The sequence below is a fragment of the Cyprinus carpio genome, chromosome A20, assembly GCF_018340385.1.
Source record: "Cyprinus carpio isolate SPL01 chromosome A20, ASM1834038v1, whole genome shotgun sequence".
Taxonomy (NCBI): Eukaryota; Metazoa; Chordata; class Actinopteri; order Cypriniformes; family Cyprinidae; genus Cyprinus; species Cyprinus carpio.
Genome location: NC_056591.1, coordinates 3,472,933 through 3,497,904, shown reverse-complemented (window position 1 = coordinate 3,497,904; position 24,972 = coordinate 3,472,933). Strand labels below are relative to the sequence as shown.

At 37.1% G+C, this 24,972-nt stretch overlaps 1 protein-coding gene across 2 annotated transcripts in view; it reads left to right on the top strand.

Annotated features, from left to right (window-relative positions):
* The first annotated feature begins 883 nt into the window (after positions 1–883).
* Positions 884–24,972, top strand: part of LOC109059197 (RAC-alpha serine/threonine-protein kinase) — a 53,833-nt gene continuing 29,744 nt past the window's right edge. Inside the window, exons 1-2 of one of the 2 annotated variants that reach the window (XM_042777389.1) lie at positions 884–977; positions 2,493–2,639. The gene's annotated coding sequence lies outside the window, so the exon portion shown is untranslated. Of the gene's footprint in view, positions 1,036–2,492; positions 2,640–24,972 lie in introns of both variants that reach the window. The other variant, XM_042777388.1, reaches the window with a different exon arrangement.

The window sequence follows — 24,972 nt, the reverse complement described above, 5'->3', positions numbered from 1 at the left end:
GCTGAAGAATCTGGCTGCTCTCTCAAGGTGGTCCATTCTCAACCAGGGGTATAGTGGTTGCTAAGGAACTGAACATATTTGGAAATTATTTTATACTCTGTCTTTTAAATGATCCCTTAATTATTTATTCACACACCAATTGTTCCAAATTAATTGTGAACAGTAGCTAAATATGTATATATGCTACTAATATTCACTATTGGTAAAAAGTTTTGAATAATTTAGGATTTTTCTTGTTTTTGAAAGAAGTCTTATATGCTCTCCAAGGCTGTAATTGTTCAATACAGTAATACAGTGAGAACCGCAATATTGTGAAGGATCATGTGACACTAAAGACTGTATTAATGATTGCTTAAGCTTGGCCATGACAAGGAATAAATTACATTTTCAAATAAAACAGAAAATCATTATTTTAAGTCAATATTGCTGTTTTTACTGTATTTTTATTTAGATAATTGCAACCTTGGTGAGCATAAGAGACTTAAAAACATCTTTAAAACATCTTAATGATTCCAAACTTTGGACATGTTTATATATCTTATAATATACCTTTTAGCTTAACAAGGCACTGGCCGCTGCAAAAAAAAAAAAAAAAAAAAAAAAAAAATATCTAGGTGACTGATGCATTTTCCTCCCTTTCTTCCTCTCATTGAGCCACTAGCAAAAGCAGAAATGTTGAATGAGGTGGGTGGCCTCAGTAAATAAGGGGGCCTCTGTCTCTCACTCTTTCACTTTATTCATGCCACGTGAGCATCTCTGAGGCCATTGAGTTCATATGGAGTGCTGCATTGAGACCAGGCTTGGTCACCGCCCACTTTTTTTACTCTCTTTTTCTCCCGCAGCGTGGCGGCTTTGGGAGGGGCCGCACTCAGAGACACGCAGTGGCAGCACCAGACAGTGAAGCTGACACAAATGAGACTTCCCTGATGTGTGGGGGTTTGTGTGAGACTGACAGACAGAGAGAGAAATTAGAGAAGGTAGTTGTGCCTGAGAGTTGTAGGTCTGTGTGCACCTTTGCATTTGCTTGGCATCATTGTGAGTAAATGGTTCTTCAGTGTGTATTTTTGCATGTACTTGTCTGAGGAATTTTGTCATTACAGCAGTTCTCATAGGTTATGTGATTGCATGTTAGCTAACTTTTTCTTTTTTTTCCTCTGGTTTGCAGACTTTGCTTTTCATTTTTTGTAAGTGCATGCATATATGTTGTGAGTCAGAGGAGTACCTGCATCTCCTAGTTGCTGATCTTTAAGGCAGTGGGAAGGAAATTTCACATGGAGTTGTTTTAGACAGATCTAAGGCAGGAGAATGCTGTTCTTTCTCACTGCATTCCAAGCAGTCAGAGGCTGCATAGCTGTGGGGTACATCAAGGGCAGCAGGTTTTAATAGTCAGATCTCAAAAACTACAGTTCAAGCTATTCACCAATTGGTTTGTTCTAGTACTATATTCTAACTTTTGGTGCCTTTTAAATATTTTACCTATATATATGTAACAAATAATTTTATTGTACTGTTTATGCATTACATTGTGTACACAATTTCCCATTGACTCTTGACCATGCTTACACACTCTTTTTCTGGTGTGAATGAATCAGTTAAATAAACAAAATTATTTTAAACTCTGCTTTATATTTGATATACACAAATATAAATTATTTAAATTATTATTGTTTAATTATTAAATATACTGCTCATTAATGAAGTTAAGTGATTCAATTACTTAACATCATTATGTAAGCTATTTAAGTTAAGCTAATTCTTAAGAACTTAAGCTATAAATACTGTAGCAATATTAGTAGTGGATGCACTGATATTGGATTGATGTGTTTGAATTTTTACCAGCAGCAAGGATCCGTGGGTCATGAGAATTCTGATTTCCTTTAAATTGTCTGTACAAAGTGAAAATATCAGTAATGCACTCTTGGCTCTGAAGAGGATAGCTTAATAACGTAGTCTGTATACAAACACTGTTGGATGTCGTGCTCGAAAGGTCCATCGACCACTTTAATTAGTTTGACACACTACTGTACAACTGCTTCGACACGTAGCTTTGCCATTGGTTTTGTGTGCAGCAGCTTGTGGTACCTCTGGACCTGTTCACAATGGCCATTCAACATGATAATAACACGTCTGAATGGGAATATGCACATATATAAATTGCATGTTTATGAGGTTACGCATAGTCAAACAAGGCATTAGAGGGAGGAGAGAAGGTAAGGGATAAAGCATGTCTTCCACTAAGTGGGAAAAAATAGAGGAAATTTTGTGCAGGTTCTGACATACTTATGGTTTTATAAATGTTAGTTCAGTCAAAGTTTTGTAGGTGAAGAATGCGGCTGTGTTGGTCCACCAATCAGCCTGAAACAACATAATGCATAATTACATAATTATCAGAAAAATAAATAAGAAATTGCAAAGAAGCGTGAGAGCTATAAAGTTGGCAAAGGGCTGGTAAGAATGGTCAGAACAAATATTTTTTCTTCTGTTTCCTACAGACCACCTGTCCTGCTGAATGTCTAGGCTGGAAACATCCAACAGTTCCCACCTTCTGGTCCTGGTCCAAGTCAAAGGGACAAGAGGGTTCTCTCCGGCTACAATGAGTGATGTTGTAATTGTGAAGGAGGGATGGCTACATAAGAGAGGTAAAGTTTCTGTGAAGCTTTTCTCCAACAGAAACTGCACAATCTGCATATTTAAAAACATTTAAGACAAACATCACTACCTGAACTTCAAAGCTGTTTGTTGCTCCCCGACATTTTGCTATCCTCATTTGCACTGAGTTGAGGTTTGTTTACCACTTGACCATCAGAGCTTCATACTTGTGAGTGTTTAGCTCAACTTTCATTGGAATTAACTGAAAATGCCCTCTTTGCTCCGCTCACTCTGCACCAGTGTAAACACACTGTCAGTGACAATGCAGAAGGCTGCATGTTTCTGTAGCTTTTACAAAAGCTGCCATTCTGTTTCTTGCTTAGCAGTTTATTTCAGCGGAGTAGTTTTATATTTTCCTTCTTTTCATATTAATTCAGTGTTTTCAATATCGGCCAACATGTAAAAATATCACATTCTTCTTTAAAGTATATTTTCCTACTGTATGTGTCAGTGAGAGGATATTACTGTGTTGCATTCCTCAAAGCATGGAAATTTTGAGCGCATGTCTGTCCTTGCAAACCACAGAGCATCAGAGTCATTGGGCCAAAGAAGGAGATGCAACAGTGTGCAGGGAAAAAGCCTGAGGGTGTGGAGAGCAGAAAACAGCAAAAGGACTGAATATCAAGCCCTGAGGCACTCCAGGTGTTTGCCATCCTCATTTTGCCAGGGCCCATGAGGCATGGACTGCTGGACAGTGTAGGGCTGTGTGCTTCTGTAGGCAAGGTCATTTCAGTTCAGCTATGCAGACAGACACCACCCGTAATGGCACTCTAGGCCCAGATGAAAAGCAGCTCTGCCTTTGCCTGGATTTATACTGCTTAGTGTGGTGGCAGGCTTGTTTTGCCCACAAGGGATTTAGGGAGGTATTTTTTTCCCTATGTGCGGCCCTGGGGGCATGCTGGACACTGTATTGAATATTTTTTGTTCATCTGTTAATGTTTAGCACATTTATTTTTTAATCAAAACTTTTTTTCTCATTAGTTTAGTTGGATTTGTTTGTTTTCAAAGATGCTTACCTGTTTATAATCCCCTTTACTAACAAGAAGAGTTCATTTGCTCATCTGTCTATAAATTCAGCTGATGTCCTTAAGTAGAAGGAAGTCCCTGATTGAAAACTGTGTCTGTGCTTAATCTGGAGCAGGACAATTTTCATACAATCTTGTTGATTATGTATACACATAGATGAGCTGGTGGAAGGTTTTTTTTTTTTTTTTTTTTTTTTTTTTTAAATCACAGAGAATTGCTTAGATCATATGCCACTAGTGAAAATTTTACTTTTCTCATAGGAAGCTTCTTGATACAAGAAGACAACTGATACATTGACCATACATTAATAAATAATGATCCTTAATAAAAAATGTATTTTCTGGCATACTATTAAAACACTGACACGCTCCCTGAGGATCATGTGTTATGATTTTACTGTGCACATGTTTAAGTGTGTATATATCAGTGCAGATATGAGTCAGCAATAGCAGTAGCTCATTTTTAAACTGCTTGTATGGCCACACTATCTTTTGTGTCGCTTCCTGTTTTCAAACAATCTGACTCTTAATTACACACATTAGTCACACTAATGTGGCAATATTAAAATAAAGAAAGACAAAGAAATTAAAATCTGACTATGAAACCCCAAACACCAATAGCAGACAGCAGTCATGGCTTCTTACTGTTGTTTTTGTTTGTGTAAGTGACAGCCACTCTCAGCTGATTAATGACGTGAACTCTTGCATTTGACAGAGACTGTCTTGGTCTTATTTGATGTTAGTGGGGTTTTTTTTTTCTCTAGTTGACTTTGTGCAAACCTTATCTCGAGTAAGTTATTCAGAACTAAACAGCAGTTTCCTGTTTGTTTTGATGACTGTAGATAAGTTGATTAAATAAAAACTGTTTGTGGTGAAAGTTGTCAACCTTCTCTTTTATAAGGGTTCAGGGATGTCCCTTTTACTATTTACCTTAAAGTACTGGAGGGTAATTCCCCAACAAGAAGAAATGGACTAGTCGTAGGTGTGAACTTGCAGCCTGCGTGGTTTAAAGGAGAACATCCTATGACATGTGTACTGTAAATGGTGTAGTTTATCAGAATTTGGTCATAGATACTAGCTGCCTGAGTGTCTACATAAGCACACTGTAAACAAATTTACTGGTTGCCAATTTTGGTTGCTAGTAAGACTGTAAATTTACAAAAGTACTGTAAATCAATAATTACATTGTACTGTAGCTCTAAAAAAATTTTTTACAACTATCACTGTAAAATTACAGTAGAAAATATATATCTATATAATATATATATATATATATATATATATATATATATATATATATATATATGCTCTAAAAAAATTTTTTACAACTATCACTGTAAAATTACAGTAGAAAAGCTTATGAGTGTGAGTGAAATTACAAGAGCAACAGTGAACGTGCACTGCTTTACAAACATTTTACAGTAAATTAAAGCATTTGTTGTAAAATTCAAATCACTAAATTAACCACAATTGAGTTTTTTCACTGCTGTGATAGTGTGTAAACATTTGGTTAACTTATTTCATTTGAGTCCACTGAGAAGGAATATTTATTAGTATAAAATGTCTCAGGTTACTTATGTAACCATGGTGCCCTGAGTAGAGAACTAGACATTGCATCCTCTAGGGGTCATTATGGGGAACACCTTCAGTGTGACTGGTTTCTGAAGTATATATCTAAAAATGACAATAACATTGGCCAGCGACAGCCCATGACGTCACTACTGGTGCGACTATAGTATAAATAGGTGCGGGGTGAACACGTCATCCGCTTTGTCTGAAGCTTATGTCCGAGTGCATGCCAGAAAACCACGGCGAGAACTAAATACCAACTCTACCATAGCCAGTTGCCCCTGGTACATTAGACGGCTGTCAGTGACATTATCCCCTATGGCCAAAGGTCTAGGCTACATACCCCAAAAACTTACCTGTTAGGGCCAGACTCCTGGGCCCGGGGTAGAGCTCAAGGCTTAGAATCAGAAATAGATTCCTTTAAGGGGATACGACCAAATGCATAGAATCATACTAGGTCTTGGCCTGTTACCCAGGGGGCTACTGCTTGCTCTACATGAGCTTGTTGAAGGAACTTAACAGACCCATAGTAGCAACACCCTGTTAAACTAGGTATCCTGAGGATACAGGGTGGGGTGGTGCCCAAGGTGGAACTGGGGCTTAATCAACTTAATCAAGAAAGGGCACGAGGCTGCTGCGCATAGCCCTTACCATACAGGATTTTAGAAAGAACGCAAATGCTTAGCGTGCGAACTTACCACAGTGTGGATTTCATAAAGTGCACAGGGACTTCGCGTGCACACTTACCATAACATGGATTTTAAAGATACCATTCTAAGGGGCCCTTGTGGCACTCTGAAAGAGCAGCCCATAAATGGAAAAGGTGCATCCCAAGAACATTAGGTTTGAGAAAAGTCATCAACTAGATCTATGGTATAATGCTGGAATGGCTAGCAGTAAGTTACCTAGCTGAGGGAGCATAACACCCAGCTCACAGCTGAGAGGGGGCTCGACCTACAGCATGTTCGTTAGAAATCAGAAGAGTAAGTGTACTGCAAGCTTAGCAAAAAAACTCAGTGCATCAGGGAGGTAGCGGAAGGGCCTAGTTCTCCTGATGTTGCCAGTTGCAGGTGCTCTGGGAAAACAGAGAACTCAACTCTCCATGTGAGAACTCAGAAAAGGGGGTAGTGTGCTCATAAGCAACCCTCTGATAGAGGGGAACACTGCTAAACACCACCATGAGAACAGCCCATGGAGTGGGGAATTCAACTCCTCCGAAGGGGAGAAAACTTGAACACTCTGAAGAAAGCACCATGCTCACAATTAACCCAGTGAGGGGAGTGATGCTTTAAAAGTGTCAACAAAGACACACTAGTTGAGTGGATCCCAAGGCGAGTACCGGAGTCTAAGCCAACTCAGAGAATGGGAACGAGGTTAGTAACGCATAACCCTTATGATACAGGATTTTAGAAAGTGCGCAGAGTTCTATGTATGCACACTTACCACCATGTGGATTTTAGAAGGTTCACAGAAGCTTTGCGTATGCACTTACCATAGTATGGAATTTATAGAGATCTGCTCACAGATGCCCAGAGGTCCTCAGCCATTCAATCGGGAGCAGCCAGCTCGAAGACAACCCTCTGAGGTGAGGGGAGCACTGCCTGACTTGACCCGAATTGAGGGAGCTTATCATGGAAGCAGCAAGCAGCCAAAATACCTGATGTCACTGCCACAGAGCTAACTCTCACAGAGAGGGTAGAACTCCTTAGCTTACCTCTAACTGCTCCTCTGAGCAGAGGCACAAAGGCGGGGTTTCCACAGAAACACAAATCCCTCTTACCTCAGGGAACTCAGTGTAATCGAGCCAACTCCACAGAGGGGTGATTATTGGTTCAACCATAAGGGCAGTGTGATGGTGAGGACCCATGGGCCCGACCATTTGTGGAGCATTGAGAACTTGCATGGAGGTTAAGGCACTATTCAAATCTCTGGAGATCTCTCAGGGTGAGAAATTAGTAGTTTAGTGAGCATGTCGCGTAGCATGTACTCAGAAGAGTACTAGCCCACGAGAAGGACCCACTGGTCCTAAGATTGCAGCATTAAACTGGGGAGCTGATGCTGGGAGACCTGATCCTCAGAAGCCCAGGCTGCATGTCCAAGCTGAAGATGAGGGCTACCACCAGCCTGGAACCAGAACCGATGAGTGAACCATCACTGTAATACAACAGCAGGAGGTCCTGACTTAGCAGGATTGATCAACCTAAAGTAAGAAAAACAGAACAGGTCAGAGTAGCGCTGCAGAGAAGGGCTAGCATCAAATACAGAAGAGCAGTAGAGTAGATAAAAATGGATCGTACTTACCAACCATGGCTCCCGCGCATGACTCAGGCTCATGATATAGGCTGGAGGCAAAGTCCAAAGCCTGGATAACTCGTCTAACCCCTCAGTAGTCCCGCGAATGGATCACAATGAGCACAGGCCGTCTCCTCGTGAGACTAATGCGTTCAATTCATGCTTATCCCTCACAAGAAATAAGCAATGAATGCAGAGTGCATCCAACTCCCTTGAGAGCTGAACGCGCTTGCTCTCCACCACAGACACACACAGCACGCGAGCCCTGTGAAACTGCAGGTATCAGAGCAAAGCATCTGGCGAGAAGCATGCACTCCAAGTCGTGTTTAGCTTAACCAGGGTTGCTACAGGATTTTAAGCTCAATTTTAAGACTTTTTAAGACCTTTTTTAAAACCTGCACAAATAAAAATTAATACCATAATAGCAGGGTAGGGCAATGTCTGTAGTAACATATTAAACTGACTGTAAAAGCATGATTTACAGTTCAGATACAAGTTTTCACAAAAACAAAAAGTTTTATAAAATGATACAGTTCACATTTCAGGTTTTAAACCATTTTTAAAGAAAATGAATGAGTCAAAAGTATAAATTATTATATTAATTTAAACAATTATATCAATAAATTATTATATTAAATAACATACAAACACATTTTACTGTTTAGATTTTTATATTGAATTATCTTCTTATTGATCCACCAGTTCACATTTACAGCTCTGCGTGTTTGTAGGGTAAAAACGGGTCGATTTTCACATTAGTCTGAACAACCCAATGTTCCTGCAATACTGGAGGGTGCAGTTCTAGGACCGCATTTCTAGGACCCTATTTTTTTGGGACAGTGCCAACTAGCCAATTCTATTCCAACAAAGGAGACCTGATTCCAACATCAAACAAACTAATGCAAAGACTAGATCTATGGAAGCTATCCATTTTTTATCTTTCCATCTTATTTTTAATGTAAGAGCTAACGTGAACTTGAGTGTTCGAGGGGGTGTCAACAATCTCCATTTAGCCTATTTAGCTGTGCAAAAAAAGTTAACTGTGCTCCTAGATGTTGCAAATTAGTATTTGTATTCAAACTGTTAAACATTTATTAAAGTACTAATAATTACACTTATTTGTACCGCAATTGATTTACCATTTACTGCATTTTAAGTGGGTCACACATCAGATGTGAAGTGCTGTGCTGCGGCTAATGAACTGAAATCTCGCACAGACACAAGCCTTTCTTTCCAAGAAATCTGAATTTAAAACCAGAATATATAGAATATATTGGAATAAATTTGGTTAAATATTTCAAGAGGGCTACCAATGGGTATGTTTAGGTTAAGGCGTTGGCTATAGGACAATAATGACGTTTAAACAATTAAACAAATATATACTTCCTTAAAAATAATAATATATAGAATTGAATAGCAAGTGCTATAAAATACTATGAACTGCTAATAGATGCATACAGTGCCTATAGAAAGTCTTTATACCCTTCATTTTTTTCACATTTTATGTTGTATGTTAAACTGCTTTACATTTCTTTTTTTCCCACATAAATCTAATCTACACCCCACTTACCATAATCTCAAGTCTTCATACCCTTTGCTTTGACACTTGAAATTTAGATCAGGAGCTTCCCTGTTTCACTGGATCATCTTTGAGATGTTTCTATACTCCGACTGGAGTTAACCTGTGGCAAATTCAGTTGATTGGACATGATTTGGAAAGGCATACACACCTGTCTATATTAGATTAACTGCTGAAATGGATGTCAGAGCAAAAACTAAGCCATGAGGTCAAAGGAATGGCCTGCAGAGCTGAAAGACAGGATTGTGTTGAGACAGATCTGGGGAAAACTACAAAATAAATGCAGTGAGGGTGTTTTTCAGCGCCAGGGACTAGGGAAGTGATCAGAGAAGACGGAAAGCTGAATGCAGCTATTTACAGAGATATCATTAATAAAAAACCTGGTTCAGAGCGCTCAGAACCTCAGACTGGGCTGAAAATTCATCTTCCAACATGACAATCACGCTACACTCAGCCAAGACAATGCAGCAGTGGCTTTGGAATGACTCCATGAACGTCCTCGAGTAGCCCAGCCAGAGCTCAGACTTAGACCCAATTGGACATCTTAGTAAAAACCTACAACCAGTTGGCTCCACCGATAGTCCCCAGCCAGCCCGACAGAGCTTGAGATGATCTAAAGAGAAGAATGGCAAAAAAAAAAACAAAAAAAACAAATGCAGATGTGCAAAGCTTGTTGCATCATACCCAAAAAGACAAATTGTTGCCAAAGTGCTTCAACTAAGTTTTGAGTTCAGGGTATGAAGACTTGTGCAATGTCATTTTTTCAGTGTTTCCTTTTCTAAAAATTTGCAAAGTTGTGCTAAATCAGGGGTTTGCTTTGCCATTATGGTTTAGTGGGGTGTAGATTTATGTGGGAAGAAAAGTAATTTAAAGCAGTTTAACATAATAACGCAACATAACAAAAAACAAGGGGTATGAAGACTATAGGCACTGTACATACAAAAAATAAATAAAATAAAAAAATATATAGGGTCCTAGAATACCCTATACCCACAACAACAGCCTTACTGAAAATGCAAATTCATTCTCTGCCAGCAGGAGGGGCTTTTGGTCTGTTTCCCCGGTAATAGCAGAACACAAAGCAGCGCAACACCAGACTTTGAAACCTGCAGTGCTCATATTTATTTAATGAAATCATAGCCTTTTGGAGTTTAATCGTCACATTAAGCTGTATCGTAATTCTGCGTTAACATAAACACTCGGTCAGTTTGAAGATGAAGAGGATGACTTGTTCTCCCATAGAGTGGGGGAACTATGACATCACTTTGCAGGCAGATCGGCTTTTAACATGACACTGGTTCCCTCAACCAAATGTCTATAGGATTTTTCCATAGGCTTTTGAATTATTGCAAAAAATAAGCTCTGTGTTCAACCATACTGTAGTTCATGAAATTTACACGTTTTGTCCATTAAGATAATCTTCACAAAATAATACAACTTTGATGTATTTTGAAGCCTAAATAAAAGCACCAGAACTAAAAGCTAAACTTAGGCTATAAAGGAACTACAGCACCAGGGTTGCTCGCCTTCAGCGTCACCACCACCACGCTTCCCACAACTTTGTTGAGTATTAGCTGAGTTACAGTTCATTTTAATGACGCATTTGTAAATGAAGATCATGCAGACCAAGGCACCAGACAGCACACCCTGTTTATTTTCTTTATTGTAAGTTTTGTTGTTATTATGTGTGCATACAAATAAAAGACCCTTTACAGATTCGATTGATGTATTGCTCTTATCTGTACAATGAAAACCTTAAGTGTAATTTAAGTTATTTTTGGTGTTATCAGGAGAAGATGCCACAAAATGCGTATCCGACCCCAGAGGGTCAAAGGCACATTATATGTAAGATTTTTTTATTAAAATATCCAAAAACCACTAGAACAGTGTTATATATTTTGCTGTACTTTATCCCAAATGTTTCAAGAATGTTTAAATCCAGAGAAATAAGCAATTTTAACTAGTGACATGGACCATTTCCATAGTGTCATTGTGTTGCCTGTCAATGACGTCATAACCCCTTGATTTCCAGTTTTGTTTTATAGAAAACATGGAAACAACAAAGACGCTTTATATGTTATGCATTTTAATAGACCGGCGACTACCGCACAGAGTAGCATTACAACAGAACTTTCAAAAGTATCTAGAATGATAAAACAGCTCTGCTTTTTTCCCACAGACACACGAAAGGAAGGAGCGGAAGCAGTCGACTGGGGCATAATAAAAGCTCCGCTGCTTTCAAGCCGTGTGTCGCACTCATTCAGCGGCCTTGTTTCGCTTCGACGGCTTTCATCCTCATTCTACTTCAATAAATCATAAGCTCATACATGAACATGATTTCTGCCCGAGTCCCATCAGATTGCATTGGCTGTGGGGATGAAGACGACAACTCCCATGATTCCACACTCAGTCACGGTGTCATCAAACTACGCCTTTGCTTGTTTATTTGTTTTGAATGCACATCTTCTAGCGGTAAAAAAAATTACATATTGTGCCTTTAAAGGAGAATGAAAATTCTGTCATAATTTACTCACCCTCCACTTGTTCCAAACCTGTATGAGTTTCTTTCTTCTGTTGAACAAAAAAGATATTTTGAAAAATGTTAGTATCCGAACAGTTGATGGGCACCATTTACTTTCATAGTACGAAAAAAAATACTATGGAAGTCAATGGTGCCCACCAACTGTTCAGATACTTACATTTTCAGAATATCTTCTTTTGTGTTCAACTTCTGGAAGTGACCTACTCCTTTAAATGCATACAGTGGTGTAGTCTAGTTTTTTTTGTGGGTAAACTCTTATATTCCCTCCCAGCCTCATACTCACCGTCCCACAGCAACACCCCATAAGCACCACCACACTCACTAATTCATACAATATGCATCTATGTAACTGAGAGCATTCTGAAAGACTGCTCATGTGATATCAACATGTCAATTTATTACCAGAAACAGAAGACTTTAAAGGCACAATATGTAATTTTTCACTGTTAGAGGATAAGCTAATGTTTATGGATGAGCTAATGATTTATTAACGTAGTAGAATGAAGCAGGGTGAGGCTGAAAGCCATCAAACCAAAACGAGGCCGCTGAATGAGCATGACACACAGCTCGAAAGCAGCAGAGATTTTATTATGCCGCTTCCACTCCTTCCAGTCGTGCTTGTGTAAAAAAATAAATAAATAAATAAAAAACAGTGCTGTTTTATCATACTTGATACGTTTGAAAGTTCTGTTATAATGCTACTCTGTGCGGTCGTCACCGGTCTATTAAAACACACAACATATTAAAGAGTCTTTGGTGTTTTCTAAATGTTTTCTACAAAACAAAACCGGAAATAGAGGGGTTATGACGTTATTGGCAGGCAACACAATGACACTATGGACACGGTCCGTGTCACTAGTTAAAATTTCTTATTTTACTGGATTTAAAAATTCTTCGAAACATTTGGGATAATGTACTGTAAGTACACAATTCAGCAAAATATATAACACTGTACTAAGTGGTTTTTGGATATTTAAATAAAAAATCTTGTGCCTTTAACAGCCAGTGGCATTTACAGCTGGGGAGACTGTGCTGATTTCTTACTGTTTAGTGTTAATAATTTACCTCAGCCAGTTATATTTATCTTGGTCAGGAGTTCTCATCTCTCTCATCATCTGAAACAAGGAGATATAAACATTGTATTCGGTTTAACTGCTGTAGACACATGCACAGTATGTGTGCTATCCACCACACTAATGTTACTTAAGTGATTAGCTAGTTATGTTGGCTTGAGTAATAAAAATCATTTAGTTCAGTAAAAGAACAGACACTACAATTAAAAACTGAACGCGGCTGCTCAATGCAGCGTGCCAAACGACAGTCATATCAAAGATCAGATTTCATTTATCCAGCGAGGAGAGTGAGTCGAGCTGACTGACAAGAGTGAGGTGAGACAGGCAAGACGATTGTAAATGATTTAGTTTCTAAAAGAAATGCAAAATCGCCTGTTTGGCAATATTTTGGATTTTGAAAAGTCTGTTGACTTTTGCCTTTATCTAAGGTGATTTGGGATTTTTTTTTTTTTTTTAACTTATTTTCTTATTTAATTTGTTCCACAGTGTTTGCTGATTTTTACTTTATTTAAACTTTGTGTAATTTATTTATTTTATTTGACATCAAGGTGTATGCCGTGCCTCCAAGCTTTCTTATTCGTTTTGCTAATAAATATTCTACATTTCTTATTTATTTGGTTATATATTATACATGTTTACTTATTTCCAGTTTTGTATACCTATTTAAACTAAGTTATTTGTCATAATATATAAGGCATAGCCTGCCCTAGCATGGTGTATTTTTATTTGTTTTGTTAATAAAAGTTCAATATTTTATATATAGGCTAAAATTGAGTTTGACGTTGTATTTTGTTGTTGCATTCAAGCAATTGACACTAAACTGCCGCTAATTCGAAAGTGAAAGTAAAATGCGCACATCGCTTTTAAGCTATTTAAAGGCGAGGAAAGCGAGGAAAACAGGGAAAATTCTAACTAACTAAAACCGAATTGGCGCTATTTGAAAGCGAAAGTAAAATGCGCAAGCCCTTTTACAAGCTGTTTAAAAGCAAAGGAAAGCGAGGAAAAGAGGGGACGCCCTCGCCCCCAAGGAAATGTATTATCTGTGTCGTCACACATCGATTAACCAGTGGGAAAATTTCCTCACCATCACAACCCTACTACAAATAACCAATACAAACATTACAAACCATAACATTTTAACTATTAAAACCATTAAAAATGGTTTTCTGAAGTGTGTTTTGAGACCATTAGGATTTATTGGTTTTAACAAGCCACCTACAGAAACCAACCAATTACCAGTAGAGACCAACATTGTTCATTACAGTTTCCAGTAAAACCAATACAAGTCCCATTATAACCAGTAAAACTATTAAACATTTTGTAATGGTGTCTATTTTTTTTTCAGCAGGGCATTTTATTATTATTTTTTTTTTTTGAAATATTCCCAAAATATATCATAAAAATCTTAATTTTCAAATACTGTATGTGTAAGTAACTGTATTTTGCACCTTTATAGATTATGTTAGATGATCTATAATGGGCGATGTGCAAAGTAGCCTAATAGTGTAATCTATTAACTTAATAGTTAATAAAATAAGTTTTTTTACTTAAGTACCAGATATGGGTGTCATACCATAAAATATTTTTAATACGACTGACTTTGTATTTAATGTGAATTTAGTGAAAACATTGTAAGTTACTAAGTCTGTAACATTTCATTGTACAAAAAAAGAGCAAAGAACCTTTACATTATCAAAGAACATTTTCACTTCAGTCCAGCGAGTTCAAGCACTCTCAAAAACACCCATAATAATCTCTAAAGCTGTTTACACTGTTAAAATAATATCTTACTTACATTAGAACATCTTCACTTTGTTGTTTCTGATGAGAGAATTAGCCAGAGAATTCAGCCAGCCAGCGAGCGAGGTGACAAAACAGCAAGTTTCAGCGGTAACTCTTCTGAACGCCTCTGATTGGTCCTTGCATTCATACACTCCACAGAATCGCATATGTGATTGGTTATAATGCGCAGTGCTTTAAAAACGTGTGTGTCTCTTGCTCTGTGCTAGCCACCGAACAAATTTATCAGCTGGTGATGTTTTTCTTGTGCAAACTGTGCAAACTGCATATTTCACCCAAACTTACTTGATGTGATATGATTCCAAATTTAGGGGTGAACAAGCTTGATCACAGGGGGGCACTGCCCAATATGGACGTAGTGTCCGTGACGTCACCCATAGACTCCTCAATAGCGGTTTTGAAGCTCAAAGTGTGCAGAGCGGGCCGTCGCCGGGGGGGAGGAGCAAGATGGCGGAGTGAGCAGTCGTAAAAGTTGCAGGGTCTGACAGAAAAAGTGATTTTGACATCCAAAACTGTTAATTTTGAATAACAGTCACCCCTCAAGCCATTGTGAGGTAAATAACACTCTTAAAAGACTATTGTGAGACACCTTTTTGAAAAGACGCACAAAATAATACACTCGAAAAAATGGCTAACACTCAGAACCAAGCTAGCCTCAATGAACATGACTACAGCGTGGACGGTATACGTGAGGCATGTTTTGACGAATGTGTTGAAGAAGAGATGCAGATGGCAAAACCTCTGAGTGACCACACTCCGTTACAGAGTCCAAATCCAAAAAAACTGAAGAGGAGAGAAGAATCAAAAGAAGTAAGCATGGAAAGCATATACGATGCTATTCACACTCTGTCACAAAGATTTGAGGAAAGACTGGATGCGTTTGAAAGAAAGTTTGAAAACTTTGAACAGCGCATCCAAAATAACGAAAAAGGGGTGACAGGAAACAAAAATTAAATAATTCAACTCAACGCGCAAGTGGATAGGCTGACAAAAGAGAACAAGGAGCTGAAGGAAAGATGCCGGGAAATCGAGCGATACGGAAGACGATGGAATCTCAAACTGATCGGGCTACCGGAGAAGGAAAACGAGGATATAAGAGTGATGGTGATCGGTATTCTCACAAGAGTGATTCCGATTTCAGTAGAGAAACTACGAGACCAGGTTGATACTGTCCATCGTCTGGGAAAGAAAGATGATCCCGCCTTTAATATGAGACCACGACCGATCATCATGCAGTTTGGTATGAGGACGAGGGACGAGATCTGGAGGAGGTCGAGGGAGGCCAGAGTCTGCAAGGAGCTGCATGGAGCTGCATGTCCAATTCAGACAGGACTGGTCAAAAGAGGATCGTGAAGCCCGGGCAAAGCTGTATCCGAAGGTACAGGAGGCCAGACGCAACGGGAAGAAAGCTTACTTGAAGGAAGGGTATGCTATTATAGACGGAAAAAGAGTGGAGGCACCTTTCATAGGTTAAAGTGTCATCACCTTGATTCAGAAAGTTTGATTAAGGGGACTGTTACTGTTAACGTCAAAGTTGAAATCTATGACAGATTGTTCATTCCTGCTTTTAATCCTATTTTTCAAGCGCATTTAAGAGTGTGTATTTTGTTTCATTTGTATGTCTATTGTTTTTAGTTCTTTAAATGTTCGAGGTTTAAAGAATAACATTAAGCGTAAGGCCATTTTTTTATTTTGTAAGGAAATCAAAGCCAACCTTATTTTGTTACAAGAGACACATTCTAACAAGGACGATGAAAAATTCTGGAAGCAACAATGGGGAGACAATATTTTGTATTCACATGGAACTTCTCATTCTGCAGGTGTGATGATTTTATTTTTTAGGTTTGTAGGGAAAATTATTGATTTATAAAGGTGATGAAGCAGGTCATTGGCTAATGGTTGTGATGGAAGTATTTGATTTTAAAATGATTTTGATTAATGTATATGGGTACAACAACAGGTCTCTCAATAGAAATATGATGTTAAAGTTAACTCAAGCTATCAGGGAATGGAGTGCAACTTATGGTACGGATAGCATAATAATAGGAGGTGATTTTAATATAGCACCTAATTCCTGGCTTGACAGAAAACCTCCCAAGGGGTTACAACCAGAATATAATGACATGTTAAATAATTTTTGTTTATCCAATAACCTGGTAGATTATTGGAGAGTGACACACCCTAACACAATGCAATTTACATGGATCAGCCCAGCAGATGCTAACCTATGCTCAAGGTTAGATTATTGGCTTGTGTCTCCAAATATTACTAATCTTACACCAAAATGTGATATTCAATCATCTCCTCTTACGGACCATTGTCTTATAGGGTTGTCACTCTCAATAGTCAAACAAAAACAAAAATCTAATTATATTTGGAAATTTAACAATACCTTGTTTCTAAACAAAGAATTCTGCAGCCAGATTAGAATAATATGTCTTGAAACTAAAGACATGGATTTGTCAGATATAAGTAAATGGGAGTGGTTTAAATTTCGAGTAAAGCAACAAGCTATTGAAACTGGAAAGAAAATTGCCGACAACCGTAAATGTAAACAAAAGGAAATAGTTGAAAAGATAAGTTTATTATGTGGAAAACCTAACATAACTGTTGAAGAGACACAAGGGTTACACATGCTTCAGAACCAATTAGATGTTATATACTTGGAGAAGGCAAAAGACGGCTTTGTAAGATCAAAAGCCTAATGGATGGAGCAGGGGGAAAAAAACTCATCATATTTTTATAGCCTTGAAAAACGGAGACAGACTAAAAAATGTATAACAAAATTAAACCAAAATGGAAATATTATTCAAGACCCAAATATAATATCAGAGGAAGTATGTCAATTCTATAACAACTTATATAAGAAAAAATTTCAGAGTGACGAATGTGATGCCTTTCTGAAAAGTGTAAACGAAAATGTAATAAAAATAACAGATGAAGACAAATTGTTACTAGAAAGAGATGTAACCTTAACAGAAATTGAAACAGCTTTAAAACAAATGAAAAAGGGTAAATCACCGGGCATTGATGGTTTATCTATAGAATTTTTAAAGACTTTTTGGGCAGATATTAAAAATTTATTACATAACGCGTATCTTGATTCCATAAAAAATGGTCAGTTATCCCCTACAATGAAAACTGGTCTGATAACCTTGTTGCCCAAACCCAATAAAGACTTATTACTATTAGATAATTGGAGACCTATAACTCTACTTTGCAATGATTATAAATTACTAGCTTTGGTATATGCTAACAGAGTAAAAAATGTCTTGAACAATTTAATAGACGAATTTCAGTCAGCTTTTATTAAAAGTAGACACATTCATAACAATGTGAGACTAATTATGGACATGTTAGATTACCAGAGCCTTATTAACACAGAAAGCCTGATATTGTTTATTGATTTTTTCAAGGCATTTGATTTTATTGAACATGACTTTTTACTGAAATCGCTCCAACTTTTTGGGTTTGGCAACAACTTTTGTAAGGTAATCAGAATGTTTTATGACCAAATATTGGTTATTCACCCTTCAATCAGACATCACTCCAAGAATCAATGTCTCTTGTGGAATAAGACAAGGGTGCCCAATTTCACCAAAATTATTCATTCTCTGTACGCAGCTTTTGGCCTATTTTGTAGTAAATAATAAAGACCTTGAAGGAATAAAAGTTTGTGACACTGAATTGAAAATAAGCCAATTTGCTGACGATACAGTGATATTTCTAAAGGACAAATCAATTCTTCAGAAGGCTTTAAATGCGATTTCTGTTTTTTCAAGGGCATCAGGCCTTTGCCTTAATCTAAAAAAATGTGAAATATTACCCTTGTATAATTGCACTGAGACAGATTTGGAGATGATTCCAGTCAAGAATAATGTTAAATACTTGGGCATTCATCTATCTAAAAACTTGGCAATAAGAGAAACTAAAAATATCACAGAGAAATTTGAAGAAATAAAAAGACACCTAAATCATTGGTTAACAAGAGACTTAACTATTTTAGGACGTAACCTATTGTCAAAATCAGAAGGGATTTCTAAATTAATTTGCCCAAGTTATTCTCTCTATATTAGTTCACAAAACATAAGAAAAGCAAATACTATAATTTACCAATTCAGATGGCGAAATAAAACACACTACATTAAAAAATCACAACTCATAAAGGACTATAATAAAGGGGGGCTAAAAACAATTGATTTTGAATCTATGGTTGGAGTTTTTAGAGTTAACTGGGTTAAAGCATTTTTAAATAAACCTGACTCTCTGTGGTATCATATTCCCAAAAATATTTTTGATAAAGTGGGAGGATTAGAGTTTCTTTTAAAGTGCGATTTCGAGGTATCCAAATTGCCAGTAAAACTGTCTGAATATCATAAACAAGTTCTTCATTACTGGAAGATGGTATTTACTCATAATTTTACACCACATGGCTCCACCTTGTGGAACAACAGAGTGATAACAATAAATAGAAAAACACTTTTTTTCAGAAATTGGTTTGAAAAGGGAATCATTTTCATCACAGATATATTAGATGAACAAGGTAATTTCTTAGGTTTATGGATTTTAAAACAAAATTTAATATACAAAGTTTAATAAGGGATTATAATAAGGTATGTAAAGCAATACCAATAGCCCTATTAAAGATGATACAAAACTATTTACATTATTCCAAAAGTCAAATAAATTTGCCTAAACTGCAACTAAACCAAATTCCCCTAAATAGCAAAAAATGTAACCATAATTGTATTAGCAAAATATTCAAATGTAAACTATTTCATGATTTTGACCATAATATAAAAATAAGGCATTATGATGATAAAATAAAAAATAAACAAATCAAATTCATGAAATGGCCTATACCTCCTAAAATCAAAGAAATGCAATTTAAAATTATAAATGGATATTATCCAGCAGCAGCTATGCTTAAAAAGAGATTTGGTTTTGAAGTGGAGCCATGTGTGTTCTGTTCCCAGGAAGATGAAACTATTGAACATTTGTTTTTCTCTTGTCCAGTGATAAAACTATTCTGGCAAGATGTTATGAATTGGCTGGAAACAAAAATGGTGAGAATTACACAATTAAAGTTAGAGCAAATTCTTTTTGGTAATGAAAACCTTCCGAAGGAACTTTTTAAAATGTACAATATTATAACAATTATGGGTAAATACCATATTCATAAATGTAAATGGCAAAACAAAAATCCATCCCTATTGGTGTTTAAAATTGAACTGAGGGAATACTTTGCTTCTTTGAAACTTCTGCAAGACTCCAGTGATAACATTTACTTGCTATGTGAAGATGTCTCAAAATACTTGTCATTATAACTTGTTAAGCTTCCATGTATCTTTATTTTAAGAATATAATTGAGGACAATATATGTATGTAAACAATTTTGTCATGCCTTATGGACTGAAGTGCCTACGCCTAATTTATTTTACATTTATTTGTATTTACTTTCTTTATCGGAATTTGTTTCATTTAACTGTGTCTATGTTTTGCACATAAGTCTCCCAATGAGAGATTTTGTAAATTGTGTTTTGTAAATAAGTGTGTTCTACAACAAAAAAAAAAAAAAAAAAAAAAAAAAAAAAAAGAGCGGGCCGTCGACATCTTGGCAGCGCGTCACGGCGCGACTCTTCTTCTTCTTCTTGTTTAATGGCGATTAACTCCAAAGGAGCATTATCGCCACCTACTGTGTTGATGGCAAATTAACCTTGAGTGATAAGTCTGAAGTTTTAAAACTATTTCCTCTTCCTTCTTTCACACATGGACCATTAACTATGTTTCCCTGTTGAACCCTACTCTATCATTCCACATACATCATCATTATTTATCATATCTGCAATAGAGGTTTCATTGAGCTTCATCCGACGCTGCGTGTTCAGCTCCTCCGTCCACACTCAGCCCCCCAGGTTCAACATTTCAAGTATATCATGGCAAATCCCAAACCTTCATATTTAAACGTAATTATCATCTATGTATCCATCCCAACCTTTTCCTAAAATATCCTCATTCTTCATTCTATCCTCTCCATTCTTCAGATGACTGAACAATACATCCCGGAAAATATTATACTTACTACATGACATACATTTTCAGATACTCCACACACATCACATAAATATGTAACCTCATTATTGCCAGTGTTGAGTTTAACCCTGTATGTCCCATTCTTAACCTAGACAGCAAATGTCTCCCTATTTCTTCCCTGACAATGTATCCTCCCTACTGTCTATGTGATACTATAACACCATCTCCCTGTGCTACTACTGTCCCATCTAATTTGCCACTTATTCATTAACTTTCTCTTTAAAATCGATTTTGCCTCCTTTTTCCCCATAGGTACTTTAACATCCACCTCCCTCTTGTCTAGTGCTTTTTTTGCTAGTTTATCCGCAACTTCATTACCAGTTACCCCAATGTGTGCTGGTACCCAACAGAAATACACCACTATTCCAGCCTCTTTCAGTCTGTATAATGATAAATAATATATTTCCATTAATAAATCATCTCTGTCTGATCTTGCATGTACTATACTACTTAAAGCTGAAAAAGAATCTGAACATATTACCACTTTATTTGGTCTGACCTGTTCGACCCACTGTAGTCCTATTATTAGCTATTATTATTATTAGCTGTTAACTCTGCAGTGAACACGGACATCTCATCAGTCAACCTCAAACTAATCTGTTTTTTTAAATGTGGAATATATACACCTAATCCAACCCTCTGACTGATAGGTTCCTTAGTACCATCTGTAAATATTTGTAATACTGAATAAAATGTGTTATTTAAAAAAGCATTAACCTCATTTCCAATGTACTCTTCTTTGGGCTTGTCTAGTAAACTCAAATCTACAAGCGGTTCAGGGACTTTCCATGGTGGAGTATCAGCAAGTGGTATACTGGGACAGAAGATCTTATTGTCCATGCAACATTCCTTAGCCCATACTCTGCTCTTCCATCCAAAACTGTGTCCTCCATCATATGAGTATTCCCAGCACTCCTCCAATACTTTGCGTGTAAGGTGATTATTTGCTGATTGCTGAAGATTTACCCAGTATGTAATTGCCAGTTTTTCCCTTCTAATATCTAGAGGCATCTCTCCCATTTCTACTCCAATTGCATCAACAGGGGATGTTTTAATTGCTCCACAACATATTCTTAGTGCTTTGGACTGAATTATATCTAATTTTTTCAGTAAAGACTTGGATGCCGAACCATATACAATACATCCATAATCAAAGCAAGAACGAATCAGTGCTTGATACATGCACAACAATGCACTACGACTAGCTCCCCAATTGTGACTTGCAACTGTACGCATGTGTTACACACTTAGAAAGGAGCAGGCGTCAATTCTGGTGCAACACATTTAATATAGGAATGTTGTATGCAAACCTGCAAGACAGATATAACAATTGAAAGTCAATCACAAGTGGAGCATCTCAATTCTGTGTTAACCATCTGCTCGTCTCTGCATTAACTGCTATATTATGCATTCTTATTCAGTATTACATTTTCTCATTGCTCATCCTAACATTCTCTATAGCATGGTTGTTCAACAAACTAATGTAATCATTCACTTGCATAAACAGTTTGTATATTAAGCACATTAACACCTATTTTGCACCATAAATCAAAATAAACCATGTTAAACTTAATTTGAACCCATACCATTCCCTTTGTCTGTTAAACACTTCTCAGAGTACATACATTCTCTTTTCCAGCATGACTTGTTTACTCTAAATAACACATAACACTTTAATGTTCCCTTATGTCACATTTCCCCGAGTCTGTTATATCATTACTGAGCAAATCACGTCGTCTGAGTTTCCATTAACTACGCACCCGCTGCATACAATTTGCACAAAATGGCGTACACCCGCCAAACTCCACGTGCGTTACTGAACCAGCGTCATTTAAACCATTAATTTAACTCCCAAAATCCCAAAATAACTAAATAAGCACTTCTGTGAAAAATGTATTTTCCTATCTGCGCACAATACAGATTCGCGTTTCGCATACAAACTTTCATTTATGTTGTTTCTGATCATGCTCTATCCACGAGTAATGATAATACAGTTTTTGGTGCTCAAAACTTACTTAACACAACAAAATACAAAACATAACCGTTCATGAACCCCTTTAACCTGTAATAAACTGAAGTAATCTTACCTGCAAGACAGATATAACAATTGAAAGTCAATCACAAGTGGAGCATCTCAATTCTGTGTTAACCATCTACTCGTCTCTGCATTAACTGCTATATTATGCGTTCTTGAGCAGATCTTCGCGAGAGCTCCCCCTAGCGGTTTGGATAACCTACACCGCTGTATATATCAATAGATACCCTTCTTGCAGATCTCTTATTAGAGTGACCAAAAAAAAGGAGTCCAAACCAGACTTTAAGCACAAGCGCCGACATTTAGTCTGAATAGATTACTCTACATAGGAATGTATGCTAATCTCACATTTTAAAATGATGGGAGTCTTTCATTTTCATGACTTTTTAACACTAGTGTCACACATGCAATTTAAAGAGCAGGTCAGATGGTATTTTAAAGTGTCCCAATATTGTATTGGAGTCCCCTACATCAGGTTTAAATGCATCTAAGGTCAGAAAACATTGTAATTTTCTCAGAATATACATTTAATATTAGAGTCATTTGCCAATGATTAGGAAATGATTCATTTCAAGCAAGTTCGGAGCAAGCCCCTCCCTTCCTCAAGCCTACTCTGCTCTGATTGGTCAGCTGGCCAAACCTGTTGTGATTGGCACAGAGATGAGTCCTTGAGCCAGTTAGCCAGTGCTACCATTGACAAAGCACCTTTACATAAAAAATAATATAGTCAATCCGTTCTTATAATGACATAAAATACAAAAACACTTATGCAAGCGAATCGTGCCCACAGCTAAAGTTTAGCTGCTAAACTGTGAACACTAGGTTGGATACGTTAGCCGAGTGCTAACGTGACTAACTGATTAAACAATATAGTTTGTAAACCAAAATATGTCTACTGTAATGTTTGAAGAATGACAGACAAAATACGCTTGGTCTTAACTTTTAATCAGAACGCAGAGCAGCTGTATCACAGGAGCACCATCCGAAATCACTCATCTCTCCCGCATTAACCCTGTAACTGACAGTGTAGCACAATAAACCAAGTACACCCGGCTGCAGCCTGCAGATCGAGGCGGGGCTGCACCTGGGGCGGGGTTGCACGTGCAGCCCAGCCCCATACCTACTCTGATTGGTTTAATCGTCTTTCATAGACATACATGATAAGAAATGTGTGTGTAGTTAGTGTAGGACAGAGGATGTTGATTAAAAAGCTAAAAATGCTGTGCAGTTTTACAAAGCCTTTACTATAATGCAGTTGTTTATTGTTAACTTGACTCACTATAATTGAATCAAGAGATGTTTACTGCAAGTTTAATCTGGACCAGTCAAATTCACAAATTAATCATTGGGACATTCAAAAGCATTTAACGTGAAACTTATGCATTAAAACCGTGTTTTAAAAAGACCAAATTCAGTAAACAAATGATTAATAAAGCATTATATTCACAGAGAAGCAGATATGAGCCCAGAATACGAACACAACACGTTTAATAACGCGTTAAGCATTTTCCTCCCATAACCTTCTTGTCTGTAAATAGAATACTTTATTAAAAATGTGTTTACTGAGTTAGGTCAGCTTTTTAAAACACGTTTTAATGCATTACGCCACGTTAAGCATTTTCATTTTAGTCTAATGGTTTTCTATGGGAGGAAAACACTTAACGCGATTAAACGCATTGCATTCTTATTCTGGACTCATCTGCTTGTCTGTGAATATAATACTTTATTAATAATGTGTTTACTGAGTTTAGTCTTTTAAAAACACCGTTTTAATGCATTAAGCCACGTTAAACTTACAAACCCAATTCCAAAAAAGTTGGGACACTGTACAAATTGTGAGTAAAAAAGGAATGGAATAGTTTACAAATCCCATAAACTTATATTTTATTCACAATAGAATATAGATAACATATCAAAAGTTGAAAGTGAGACATTTTGAAATGTCATGCCAAATACTGGCTCATTTTGGAATTCATGAAAGTTACACATTTTAAAAAAGTTGGGACAGGTAGCAATAAGAGGCCGGAAAAGTTAAATGTACATATAAGGAACAGCTGGAGGACCAATTTGCAACTTATTAGGTCAATTGGCAACATGATTAGGTATACATAGAGCCTCTCAGAGTGGCAGTGTCTCTCAGAAGTCAAGATGGGCAAAGGATCACCTATTCTCCCAACGCTGAGGTGAAAAATAGTGGAGCAATATCAGAAAGGAGTTTCTCAGAGAAAAATTGCAAAGAGCTTGAAGTTATCATCATCTACAGTGCATAATATCATCCAAAGATTCAGAGAATCTGCAACAATCTCTGTGTGTAA